The sequence below is a fragment of the Orycteropus afer genome, unplaced genomic scaffold (genome assembly GCF_000298275.1).
Source record: "Orycteropus afer afer isolate SDZICR_OR568_19922 unplaced genomic scaffold, OryAfe1.0 scaffold00384, whole genome shotgun sequence".
In the NCBI taxonomy this organism is placed as follows: Eukaryota; Metazoa; Chordata; class Mammalia; order Tubulidentata; family Orycteropodidae; genus Orycteropus; species Orycteropus afer.
Window position 1 is genome coordinate 282,012 of NW_006921971.1, and position 14,332 is coordinate 296,343.

The window sequence follows — 14,332 nt, forward strand, 5'->3', positions numbered from 1 at the left end:
AGGCTTTCTCTGCACGTGCCAACTGCTGTGCTCTAGCTGCGGGTATGCAGAGGTACTGGGTGGTATCCACTTTGGGGATAAGCTGTCAAATGGGACTAGTGGTAATGACGTGAGAACCTGTCTAACTGCTGTGAGGATACTGAGAATTACCATCAACCCAAGGTTGATAATCCCTGTGAGGTTGACATCAGACACACCTCCACCCTCTAAACTTCTCACCAGTTCTGACACCTGCCATCTTCCCATGACATTCTCTGCTCCTTTCCTGGATTCATTTAATGGCCACACAGAAGTCAAGGACTGTACTTACGGTGAAGTAGTCTATTAAGAAAGTCACAGGGTGTACCTCAGGATCAGGATGAACAGGCTACAACCCAGGATCTGGTTCAGGAAGCATTCGGGCAAACTCTCCCTTCTTTAGTGCAGGAGAGCTCTCTCAGCTCCCTGAGGACAGACACTTGTCAGTCTGACGAAGACAGGCTGCTCTCAGTCCCTCAGGACGTGCTCCTTTAGACTCTGCCATCTGTCCGTTTTGCTGAAGGTCCCTTCCAGGCCTGTCTCTGGCAGCTCTCCCACTGAGTCCCTTGTAGGACTGTTGCTCTGTTCAGTGTTGCAGGCCATGAGCAGCATTACAGCTCTCTCAGGAAAGTCTTTGCCTAATTTTTCTCTGCTTCTTCTCTCTTCTCTCTTGCCTTTTCTTCTTTCTTCTTCTTCCTGCTTCATGTATGCTGACTCCTCCTTGTGGGAAAAAAACTGTATGATTGGCTGCCTGAGTGCATATCTTCTTGTCAATGTCAAGGCATGACCCTTCCAGCAGGGCTACAAACTGACCAATCACCTCTTGGTGGTCCCAGAAACTTCTTTTGCATAATAGGCTGTAGTCACTTTATTTGCATCATTGAAAGTCACTTAATTTGCATAGTACATTGACCAATATTTGTCAGGTGCATACCACTGGGCAGGCTGCAGTCCAGGACCTAATAAGAATAAAATCATGTTGTTTACGGCTTACTCAGGAAAGGTTTATCAATTTGGACCAAAAAAAAAAAAAAGAAACTAGGGCAAAGATAAATCCCCAAGTCTTAGAAGAAATTGCCTGTCAACTTGTTTTTTCAAAGAAGTAAGGCAGAAGGCCACATAAAAGAACTGACTTCACAACATAATTTCAGCCAAGTGGAGACTGGGAGAGATGAACACGGCCCACCTGGACCACCAGAGCCAGAGAAGCAGAGGAGAAGGCTGGGCTAAAAGAGAGTGTCCATGACAGAATGTTCCTTTCCTCAGTTACAAGCTCAAGAGCAGTGAGCGTTTGGTGGTGGATACCCCTGGGGTGTTGTGAAAATTCACACTTTTATCTTGGATGGGGTTTAAGGTTATCTACATCTTAAAGTTCCCAGTTTATGCTGAAAGTAATTATTATAAAAATATGTGAATTATAAGTGGGAAAGCTCTTGGAATAAAATTAACAAATGATAAGATAATTCTTGAAGGCACTGGTATACAAATCGTGAGGTGGAAAGAAAAAAGGCACTTTGACCAAGAAATAAAAGAGTAGGTGTGACCTGGGTGAAGTAGGGAAGTTAATGGCAGTAGGGGTGGGAGACTTCTCCTTAGGGAGAATGGAATGATTTTCTGATCTATAGGCTTATCAATTATAATAATGTTGAAAGAGAATGTGTTCAAGAAACCTGCCAGATTTCTGGAATGCCTGGGGACTGGTGGTGTCCTGGGTAAAGAGTAAAGAGAAAAACAAACAAACAAACAGAAAGAAATATTCAAGGGTAAGAAAGAAATGTCAGTTGAAAAATCAACAGGAAAATACCGATCACATGTTATCACTGGAGGCAGCCAGGTTCCTCATGTTCTGGGATGAGGACACCCACCCTCTGTGTCCTTGTGGCCAGAAGGGAGAGGCCTAAGGAGTGCAGGAAGAGTGCAGGTGTGTGCCTTAAATGCAAATGCCCTCCAAGTGGGGCATTGCCTTGAGCCCTGGGTGGGGACCAGGGAATCCCTGCCCAAAGAAAGCTGAAGGTCAAGAACCTGTCACTGGCTGCTTACTCAACACTGTCTCCTTCCATTTCAGGCCCCAGGGGTGACACACGGAGACGTCGGCCAGTCTAGGCAGCTGAGGACCAAGACCGACCATCTTGTACATTCATGAAATCACAAGAAAGGATTTCAACGGCTCCGACTGGCTGCATGGACCAACCATCATTCATCTGCCTCCAAACTGCCTAGTGGCTTCTACTCCCATCTTGCCTCCTGCAGTGGCTTCTTGGCTGAGAGAGCTCATTCACTTGGACTTCCAGGAGCTGGAGCCAGGACACGGTGAGTGCTGCAGAGAACTGGGGTGTTGCTACGGGGTGGGGGGGGGGGCTAGATATGACTGCTTGGGAGACCAAGAGCTCCGCTCCAGGTCCTAAGGTCCCTCAATGAGTTTCAAAAAGGAAAAGAAATGGCAGAGGAGCCCAAGAGACTGAGCGCTTTGAAGCATCCTGAGGCCCTGCCCACTGTCACGGGACCCTCCTCTACAGCTACGGATTGTTGAGCCTTGAATCTCTAGGAACATCCTCCTGTGGGACTCCTCGGGCTGGCAGTAGGGGGTGTTGACAGCCCCCTCCTGGGCCTTAGTCCTCGGTGTTAAATGCCAGGACCTCCTGACCAGACTCTGAAGAGGGAGCAGCTCTTCCTGAGCCGACCCAGGTCCTCAGAGCCGCCCGGGTGCCATCCCTGCCAACAGTTCTCTTCATTTTCCCGTCAGTGGCTCCTTTTCTGTGCAGTCCATTAACCACAGCTCCGACTCTCACACGGTGGGATGTGGTGGGAAATGCCAGGGAGGGTCAGTGGAGGGTGGTTCTGACTGTTCACGGGGTCCTGACAGGGGCTTGGCCCCCTCATGGCCTCACCAAAGGAAGGAGACTGGAGCAGGGAGTCCAGCTGGATCCTGTGTGGAGTTTTCAGACCTGCCATCCTTTCCGGGAGATGCTTTTGCCTCAAGGCTTCCAGGCGGGAGTGACAGTCTATGTCGATATATAGAGAGCTCAGACCTAAATCCCTGTGTAACCCCAGAGGATTAGACTTGGCTGATCTTAGTGTGGTTGTTGGTTTACCCATGTTGTTGTTGTTGTTATTTGCCGTTGAGTCAGCCCCGACTCATAGCTACCCCTCCTTGGGTTTCTGAGGCAGTATCACTACGGAAGTAGGATTGCCCAACCTTCCTTCCAAAGAGTGGCTGGTGGGTTTGAACCGCCAGCCTTCTGGTTAGCAATCAAGTGCCTTAGGCACTATGCTACCAGAGCTCCTAGGTTTACCCATAGAACCACTAATGCACACTTTCTTGTGTCCTGTATTTGCTCTTCTAGACCTTTCTCTAGCGAATATAAGTGCACATTTCTAAGATCCAGGTTTCAAAGATTAACCCCATAAACCTTACTGATGTAAGACAAGTTAAATCAAGGTGAAGGAGTTTTCATGACTGTAAAATTATTACATGAAAAATACAATCCTTTGATGTCACTGGGCAGTGACTTCACCAATGCATCTCTGCTTCTCGTCTGCCCACTGTGGTGAGACAGGAAGGCTGGGTAGCGCTGAGGTTGGCTGTTGCACTGCTCCCACTCTGTTAGACATCTGGAAAGTATTTCCCTTGAGAGCAGGCCTCGTGAAGGAGAACAGAGTGCTCTGGGAGAGTTTCAAAGGGGCTACTTTTCCTTCAGCACCTGTTGGAAACAAAGGGGAGTTTTTATCTGATCTTTACACTGAGCACCTGGTTGGAGTCCTGGAAGTTAACAAGTCTTTCCTCTCTGGTCCTGGTCCTGGTGGTGGTTTCCACTGTTGAGCTTCTGCTCTGGAATGACTTTCTGTATCTGATTGTGGATCCCCCAGTTAAGGGACAGCAGTTTGCACAGGGACCTCAATTCTCTGAGTTCAGTAGGTACATTGATACGTATTCTGATACTGGGTCAGCAACATACTGTTTGGCCAACACTGAGTATGGGATTAATTCATTGTAAATTTCCTCAGTTATAATCTGTGTGAAGCAATATCTATGTAGGAGTGGTCTGAGGAGTGAATGAGCTAGTGTGTTGAAAGCATTTGGAAAAGGTCCTCACCTATCATAGGTGCTCAATAAATGCAACCTTTTATCATGAATATATTATACCAGTGGTATCAGCACCATAAATAAGAAAAGAAAAGAAACCGACTCATAGCTGCACCCACTGGGTTCCCAAGGCTATAAATCTTCATGGAAGTACATTGCCCCATCTTCCTTCTGTGGAGCAGCTGGTGGGTTTGAACTGCTGACCTTCTCAGTAGCAGCCAACTGTCTTATCCACTATGCCACCAGAAGTGATTTTAAATATCTTTAAACATCTGGCCCTGTACTGCACTGGAGGAGCCCTTTGACTCTGTCACTGGGTTTAAGTTTGTTGTAAAGCCATCATGCCATGATTGATTAGGGCTGCTCTAGACAGCTCACTTCAACCCTTAGCCTATCTATTCTACAGCTGCTTGGCTGTTCAGTAAGATTTTGACCTCAGAAATACACTATGGCAGACTTTTGTCCCCACATTACATTCGGGGCCAAAGGGTTGATATTATTCCATAGAAGCCGGTCCTACAGCCCAGGGGAAGTCAAGGTTAAGGTAATCATGTTTGTGTTCTCTCAGGGGCTACAAGTGTGAGAAAGTTTTGGAATGGAGCATGTAGAGGGCTGGTGTGTGAATCTCTGTTTCCTAGGATGCACGGGCACTTTTAACAGGTTAGTCTCTTGCACGTCAACCAGTTCAGTAGGAAATGGGCATCTTAACTGCAATCTGCTTCCACAGTGATACTGCCTCGGAAACTAAAGAACGGGTTGCTATGAGTTGGGTCTGACTCAACGGCAGATAACAACAACAACAACCTCTTATTCACAATCAGGAAACATAAGGGTGTGCTATTTAAGACCAGAGAGGGAAGACTTCCAGAGTGACTGAGGGACTGCCAGAGACTCGGTGGGCACACGGGTCTAGGTGTTGGTTTATTGACTGGAGCAGTCAATAAATAATTGGTGTTCTAGCTTTGCATCTCAGAGTTTGAAGATTGTGGTCATATCCAGATTCCCGTATTTCCTGTATCTCTTCTGAGCTCCATTTACCTTTGCCAATGCTCTTGCATGTCTCCCTGAAGTGATAGAGTGCCTGACAGGCCAACTGTAGAATTACTGAAAAGAGGTCATAGACAAGTGAGAGTTCATAACCCCAGCAAAGAATATTATGACTTCAGCAGGTGGTTCTGTCAGCTCCCAATCACCTGGATTTCCCTAAGGAAATATGAGGAGCTCAGGGTCGTGGGTTGCCAGTTGGTTTGTACAATGGACCTCTTGCAGATGGTGAGGGTCAGAAGGAAAAAGTGGAAGTCCTACAGTATTTCCTAGTTGTTAATATCTCATCCTGCTTTTGCTCTGACATTCATATTTTGTTAAATATTCTGATGGCTTTTGTTCAAGGTCGTCAAATTGTTTTTGGTTTTGTTTTCTTTTCATTTAAGGAAGAGATGATGTGAATGTAGAAATAAGATTTAATTATAGAGCATTTCTCTACTTACTGCTGTGTATTCTGAGAGTTCTAGACCATAAAGATAGAGAAGAATACACAAACTATGGAGAGGTAAGCTCTATATGTTGGGAGTATTGTTAAGCTCAACATTCTAGACGTATTGTTAAGTCAGTGAGACAGGAATTAATCAATGAGGAAGCAGATGAAGACATTGAAGGGATGAGGCTGATGGCTAAACCCTAGAGTAGACCTTGGTAGAACCCATAACCCTGTGACAAATCCCCATGAAAGTTTGCTTCCCCAAGACTGTCAGCCTCACCCTTCCTCCCACACACATTGGAGTATGTGGTGCCTTACTTATGCAGTTTGTGGGATGTTCCAGGACGCAGTGGCTATTGAGGATGTGGGTGTGGTCTTCGCCAAGGAAGAGTGGGCATTGATGGATGTCGCTCAGAGGAAATTCTACCGAGCTGTGACAGTGGAAACCTTCAGAAACCTGGGCTTAGTCGGTAAGGATAGAATCGTGTGTGTGTGTGCCTGTATATGAAGGAGTTCCAATGGTGTAATGGTTAAGGCATTTGGCTGCTAACTGAAAGGAAGCAGGTCAAACCCACAGCTGCTCCGTGGGAGGAAGATGGAGTAATCTACTTCTGTCAAGATTTCCAACCTCAGAAAACCTTGGGAATCGCTGTAAGTTGAGATTGAACCGATGGCAATGAGATCGTTGGAGTATGTATGTATGTCCTCTTTAGTGAACAATTATGTCCTACTCAGCAGGACTGCTCCAGCTTTTGGGCTGAGTAATGGGGATACGTTCTTGAAAGACAGCTAAGGTTATTTGTTCTGTAAGACCTGCATGAACCCACTTTCCCCATGAACACAAAGCTCTGTGTATTAGCCTGAATTTTCTTGAATTGAGTTTAAAAGCTTCTTCAAATTTTGTAAGGAAGGATGAACATTGATTTCAGTGGTTTCTTTGGGGGCACACACAGAAACTTTGTTGTCTGAGACCTTGAAATGAATCTTACCATGTTTAGTACAAATTCAAGATGATTATTTTTCTGCAAATAAATTCACACCTACCAATTTCCAAAGCATCTGAAGAACTTTGAAGTATTGGCTCAACGTCAGGGAAACGTGCATTGCTCTTCCCTGTTTGCCTCACGTTCTGCCTCTACAAATAGGTACCATGTCAGCCACATCCATGTGTTCTCCCAGAGCAGCAAGTGGAAGACCTGAGGGGAGTGCAGCCAGCGCGTCGTCCAGGGCCATTGTGTCAGGAAGCGTCAGGAACTCAAGGCCCAGTTGAAGGGCCAGCCCTGCATGTGGGCAATGAGAGTTGAATGAATCTATTAGAAAAGTCTCCTGCGAGTTGAAGAGAATGAAATTAATTCACACAGACACTTGTTTTGCTGTGGTTACTGTTTACTTTTGTCAGTCTTGGAAAGACTGTCCCCTTTTCCTCTTTCAATGTCCCATGTACATTGTGTCCAGTAACTTTATGTATTCCTTCTTTATTTACACGCTATTTATCTCACTGCCACTCTCAGTGATCATGGAACCATTGCCTAGTAATTACTTTATGACCACTGCCAAAGTGCTGAAATCGTGAAATGTATCAAAGTCTTTCTTTGCTCATAGCCACGATTTCCCTTTCAGTAATAAATTTCTTTTTGTTTTATTTCATTGTGTCAGTTTCTCAAAACCTTAATGATGGAGAAAATTTATCCAGTAAACATGTAATAATGCAATCCATGAAGAAAGACACCTGGTCCTTTTCATTAAGAGAGATCAGTGAATCATATGGCATCGAAGACCAGGGTAACAACCAGGATACACATGTGAGGTGAGTATCATTCGCACAAGAGACAGTAGTGTTTACAAGGTAATCTTAAGAAGGTCTCAGGACAATGAAATGTTTCTATATATGTGAGGTTCTCAGGTGGCACAATAGTGAAACACTTGACTGCTAACCAGAAGACTGCTAACCACAGAACTTGCACAGTAAAATATTTTCATAAATGTGAGTCGTATATTCCCGATGCAAAGCATGTTTCACTTATAAGCAAGTATTAGAGAGCCCCACAATTTGTAACACAGTGAGAGTAATGGTAGCATCTCTGATGATTTAATCTCTGATATAGGAGACAATTCAGGGCAAAATGTACAGATTTACCGTGTATAGTAATACTGAAAGGTAACAAATTCATTTCCAAATTTTTTATTTTCCAAGGAAGGCTTATACTGGAGCAGCTCTGTGAAAGTAATGAAGACAGTGTGCACAGTCCTTGCGCTGCATTCCAAATCTTGCTGGGCTCAAACGAACACCAATGGCAGCATACCCGTGTGAATACCGGAGTGTGGGACAACACACTCATGGCTCACTCATTACTTAAGCATCGTAACAGATCTCACTCTGGATGCAGTGCCTATCAGTGTAAGGTATGTGGGGTAGCCTGCATTGATCCCTCTTACATGAGCACTCCTGTGAGTGCTCTTACTAGGGAGGAACCCTATGAAAGTCAGGAACGTGCGAAAGCTTTTCCTCGCTTATTACACATCACTATGCACATAAGGAGCTCTGGTAGCATAGTGCCTAAGGCACTTGACTGCTAACCAGAAGGTGGCGGTTCAAACCCACCAGCCACTCCTCGGAAGGAAGGTGGGGCAATCTACTTCCATAGTGATACTGCCTCGGAAACCCAAGGAGGGGCACTATGAATTGGAGATGACTTCTGGGCACATAACAACAACAACAATAACATGCACATAAGAAGTCATAGTGGAAAGAAAACTTATGAATGTAGGCAGTGTGGCAAAGCCTTCTTCAGTCTTCAGACCTCACTGAACATATGCGATGTCAGAGCCGAGAGAGGCCTTATGTATGTAACGAGTGTGGCAAAACTTTCAGTCAGCCTTCACACCTTACTAAACATACAAGGATTCTGAGTGGAAAGAGTCCTTATCAGTGTAAGGAATGTGGCAAAGTCTTTGGTCATGCTTCAAGCCTTACTAGCCACATGAAAACTCATAGTAGAGAGAGTCCTTAAGTGAGAAATGTGGAAAGGCCTTAGTCTTCAGTCCTCACTGAGTGTAATAACCTCACAAAGGAAAAGGTCTTATGATTGTAAGGAATGTGGGAACACATTTGGTTATTCTCATCCCCCACTGAATACATGAGAAATCATCCTGGAGAGAAACATCACAGAAGTCTAGAATGTGTTAAATTCCTTACTGAATCTTTGATCATGTAAGTATTCCCAGCAGAGAGAGGCTCTATAAATGTAGGGAATGTGAAAAAGCCTTCAGATGTCCCTTATCCTTTGCAACCCTTCATGGAGGGATACTGTACAGAAACAATGTATGTTTAAGTAAAGTTGGATACCTTTGTTCACTTATTTTTTCCATCCGCCTGAAAGAAGATCCATGGCAGAGAAATCATTTAACTGTAAGAATGTGGCAAAGGTTTTGTTTTCCTCCCCATATCTTCAAAGACATTCTAATTCATGCATGTGGGAAAGCCTTCTCTAATTAACCCCACTGAAGATGGGCATGGACCCACTAGACAGACGTCTTACAAATTTCATGTTCTTGAGGGAATCTAGGATTCTTTTTCAATTCTTAGAAACCTGTGTGATACTGCACTATCGCTCCTGTGAATGTGAAAGATGAAGGAAGCCTTAAATGTTCCTATTCCCTCAAGGCCCCTGTGAGGTGTCACACCCTGCAGAAACCTGGTGACTCTCATTTTGCAAAAGCCTTCATTTACATCATTGTCCTTTTTGTGCATAAGGAAATGCATACCAGGGAAGAAATCTTGTCAATGTTAGAAATAGGGAATTTCCCACCATCTTATCCCTGTGTTCACTAGTTTCCACTTTTTACTTTCTAATATAACATTAATAAGCAGTGTGTACACATTTGTTCATTTATGTAAAGTCTCACCATGACATGGGTGTCTTAAAGTGTGTATTCTTTTGTCAACCAAAGCTTAACAGTATTTCACACTATAAAGCAGTATGCTCTCACTTTAGACAATTTGACTAACTACAAAGTGTATGGAAAAGCAAAACTCCCCTAATATCTCATCTCTGTTGGGGTGGTGAAATGAGAAGGTACCAGAGAGAAGAAGCAGAGACAGAGAAAGCATGGAGCTTTCTAAAAATAGCTGTAACACAGGTTAATGACTGTAACACTGAAGACGGCAAGGAGACCAGAAGGGCTATGGGCAGAGTCAGTGTTGATAGTAGAAAGCCACTTCTCGGAAAGCAGTTAAGAGAACTGAACAAGTCGGTACACTGGGTGTGTTCTGGGGCAGTTAGTGGAGAGGCTGACAGTGGGGAGGCTTCATGGTCCAGGGTGGTGCACAAACCCAAGAGGGTTGTGCAAAGCTTGAGGGGGTCCCTTATTAACAAAGGACACAGAACAGGGACTAAACTTAGGAAACTGTGGTTCTTTTAAAGATGTTTCTTCCAAATGTCAGATGTTAGATGCCTTCTGGAAACTTTTCAAAACACTGTCGAGGCTACATCCAGGAACAAATGAATGGGAGTCTGTTGTGATGGGACCCACATGTCATGATGTTCTAACCCTCACAGATGATGTCAATGGAAGAAGGCATTTGAGATCCAATGCCCTAGGCTGTGTAATGCAAGATGAGACTCTTAAAAAAGTGTACAGAAAACCACAGCATAATGTATATATCTTTAATAAAATAAAACTTTATTTATAGATTTTAATAAAAAGGTCATGGTTCTTACTATTGTTTTGACTAGTGAATATTCACAGTATTTAGACCAAAAAAAAAAAAAAAAGTAACAATAGGGAATTATGAAAGAAAACCCTGAATTCCACTGAAATGCAAGCTTCAGTTATGAATGAAAAGGCAATAACATTACGTAGTACAGTTTGATAGGTAAGTAAACTTTATTTGTCCCCAGCAAAAAAATTAAAGTATAAAACAACCTTCTGCTTTTCATAGGGTAGTTATCATCCTTAACATGTTCAAGAGAGCACTATGTGGCATGTCCGTACCTTTCCCATCTTCCATTCCAGCAGGAAGCCTTATTTTTGTCACACCATGATTTTATTGCAATTTTCCATATTTATTCGTTCTTTTAGGCTGGTCTGTAGAGAAGCAAAACCAGTGAAGCTCATAGAGATATTAGAGATATTTATCTCAAGGAAAATCTCATGTGGTTGTAGTGGCTGGCAAGTCCCACATCCATGGGTACACGTTTCCTGGCAACAGTGAGGAGAGGTCTCCCTTCAGTCCGGGAGAGGTGAGGACCTTTGGGCATGCTGGGGCTGTGTTCCAGGAAAACTCAGTCCTAGAGATATTTGCTATGAATCCTACTGGAATGGATGGAGCTGCTCGGGACCCTTACCTTTCTTCTTCTTGCTACCTCTGGTACCCTTCCCGGGGCAAAGGACACTGCCAAAGTTGATGGCCACCTGAGCAGGGATGTCCCTGGCCGGATCCTTCAGCTGGTGGGCTTCCTGCTGATGGTGCTCCTTTCCCACCCCGCCCAAGGGTTTCGACTTGTGAATCACAACTGTGTTAGAGGGCAGGGCAATCTCAGTCACCCTGAGCTGGAAGTCAGCCTTTGGTCACTCTTGTGTTTGAAGCATTTTCCGCTCATCTAAGGTCATTGGTTCAGTGGCTGTTTCTTCCAGGTGCTCCTCCTGCCACACTGGAATTTCCACGGTGGCATCTCTTTCCAGAATGCCTAGGCTTGCCCCCAGGTCTCTGTCCTTTGTCTTGAGATTCCTTGCTCTCCCTCCACTTGATACACTCCCAGGGTCTCTGACCAATTCCCACTGCTGGATGTAAAACAGCACGTAGGCTTGTTGGCTCAGGGAAGAAGTCACGTCACATGCCGTTACCTTGGCATCATCCATTTTATACCACTTGCCATTGCCTGTCTTGATGTAGGAGAGGTAATTGTCTGTGAGGCAAGTCAAGCCCACACGGACTAGAACCACATAGAGTCCATAAACAGCCACTTTTGTGTCCTGCCTGGACATGCATCTGCTCACGTCCAGACTCTTGGGATAGTGCACATGCTTAGCGCTCTTCTCGCCGGTCATGTCTGAGAACCGTTTCGGTACAAGGATCAGGACCTTGGGGGACATGTGCAGAGTCTGCATCTTGGAAGTGGGTACCTTCCTCTGACAAACCGCACAGTGGTAGCAGTTGTCATCATCCAGCTCTTTAGCCGTCACCAACTGCTCCAAAGCTTGGCTCAAGCTCTCAGCAGCCTAGACATCCAGAGTAATGTCCAGTTGAGGATCAAAGGTGTCTGACAGTCCCTGGCAGTGGAGACATTGGACTCGAGATCACCAGTACCCACCAAAGATTTCGTGGATCAGGGTGGTGGCTTAGGAGTGGCTGTGGAAGGGCCTGTGCCCATGCAGGCTGGCTCTGTGCATGGCATCCAGAGTGGACATCAGAAACTCATGGGTGAGGTGTCTCCTTGCCAGTATCTGTGGAAGTCCCCAGCTGGGGTGGCCAAGAGCTGAAGGACATGTCTGGGATGATGGAGGGTCCAGCTGATGTGTGCCTGCATTGCAGACAGTACACAGAGGCCCTCGGGCCCACAGGTTGGAGACTGCTCCTGCGAGAGCATGACGTCAGCCAGTGGTGGTGTGTAGGTGAGACACTGCAATGCTGCATTCATGTAGCAGGTGTTCCCCAGGTTGAGGAGCCCCGCACCAGCCCCACAAGGTATCCAAATCGAGGGGTGTTTCTCCGTGGGAACGAGGATTTGGGTCACAGCAAGGACCAAACCTCTATCTCAGTCACAAGGCTGCTGCTGGCATAGTGGCCAGGCTTTGGCAGCCAGAGAGGAGACACAGTGCATTTCAGCACCAGCTGCTGGGAAGTGGGAAAGGCTGAGTTTTGGAAAGACACCCAGCTGACCCTTCCCTCCACAATGGAGAGAAGACATCTCAGTGGCTCTGGAACAAAGATATGTTCAGTGCAGACTACCTCAGGAATCGATTCTGGGTTTCCTGAATCAGAAGATAAGTAAAACATGTAATATAGACAGAGACAAATTACTCCATGCACCTCCTGCACCTGGCTATAAGGGTGCCTCGTTGCTCACTAATTCAAACCCATATCATTTTCCTCTGCTCACAAAGTGATGTCATGGTGCACCATGATCCCCTGTTTCCATGATGGGACCCTGCCTCCAACTAGATTCTTAACACAAATGATGAATTAAGGTTTGCACCCACGAATGCCTGATTCTGATTTGTACAGTCTACCACAATCGACTGTATTAGAAAAAGAAGAAAGTCAGTTTCCCTAGACTTACAAAAGAATAGAATGGGCATGCTGTGATTCTTTGACAAACATACATCAATGCTCTAGATTAAAGTAGGGTTTCTTCTTCAAAGTTCAAATTTCCACTTATTACACAAGGGGAGGCAATTTCTAATGACAAATTAAAATTAAAACACATACAAAGTATCTCCCATGTTAGACTGGTGGTTTCACAGGTGATGACTTGGACAGTTTTAATGGGTCATTTGCTTCATTATCACAGTTTATAACTAGTTTCTAATAAATGCACAATGAACATATGTAATCTAAAAACGAACAGTTAAATTATTTGGTCTTTAAGTTACTTTGGAAAACCACCAGGACTCTCAAACAAAATAGAGTGCTAGGGTATGTTTAATTTGAAACTCAAATCTTCATGTAATAAGAATTTAGAGTAATGCATTTTATCTATCTTTAAAATGTTAAAAATTCTTACACCAACAGAAAGTCAAAGTACTCTATATTTTCACAACCACTATTTCTCTGAGCATTTAAAAGTACTAAGATTTAATAAGCAAGCAGACAAATATACAAAGAAACTAACCTGCAATCCAGATGTCTTCCTCCTCTCAGTAGATTCTTGGATAGATGGACACTAGGAACACTTGTGAGGAAAGGTCAGTCCAAGGGAGGTTTACTTTCCAGGCTTTTATATGGTTTCAGGGTCATATAATTGTATGTCTTCTCTCTGAACCAGTCTATTCAATTCAATCACGTAAAGTTGCTCCAATAAATGTAATCTCATTTCACCGGATCTTAGAATGACATTCAATCTAACACAGTCAATCCAGCTGAGTCCCAGTTGACTTCATTCACGTATATTTACCTAATCAATTAATTTAATACAGTCACATTTACCTATTCATCAAGTGTTGTTAATTTGTTCAATGTTCTAGTTTGAGATTTGCAGTTGTAGTTTTCTTTAAAATTTTTAAAAGTCTTCCCATACACTGAAATTAAGAAATTTTTACTCTAAATTTTCTTATGTATGTGTACATTTCTCCAATTTTATACTTCGCCCTTGATACATTTGACGTATATATTTAAAAATCATGATAAGTGAGGATATAATTATATTTGTTTCCATGCATCATTCCCAAAAAAGAAAGATCAGTTCACTGAGTTGATTTTTTTTCCCCTCATAGTCATTCTAAAGGACAGAGTGGAAGTACCCCACAGAATTTCCAAGGCTGTAATCTTTATGGCCACCACCTATCTGTCAGTTTGTTGTACTGCAGTGGCTTGCATGTTGCTGTGAGGCTGGAGGCTATGCCACAGGTATTTCAAATACCAGCAGGGTCTACCATGGTGGACAGGTTTCATTGGAGCTTCCAGACTGCGGTGTAGTAAATTACTTAGTATGGCTTTTCTACCCATAAGTCACTGTAAACTCAGTGGTGGAATGAGCAACTGAGGAGCTCCTGATTGTAAATGTTATCCACGTGGAGTATTTCTGTTGGGC

The 14,332-nt window shown here is 44.2% G+C and overlaps 1 pseudogene; it reads right to left on the reverse strand.

Moving 5' to 3' along the window:
- Positions 1-10,892: 10,892 nt before the first annotated feature.
- Positions 10,893-12,490, reverse strand: LOC103207631 (annotated as a pseudogene).
- Between the last annotated feature and the right edge of the window lie 1,842 nt (positions 12,491-14,332).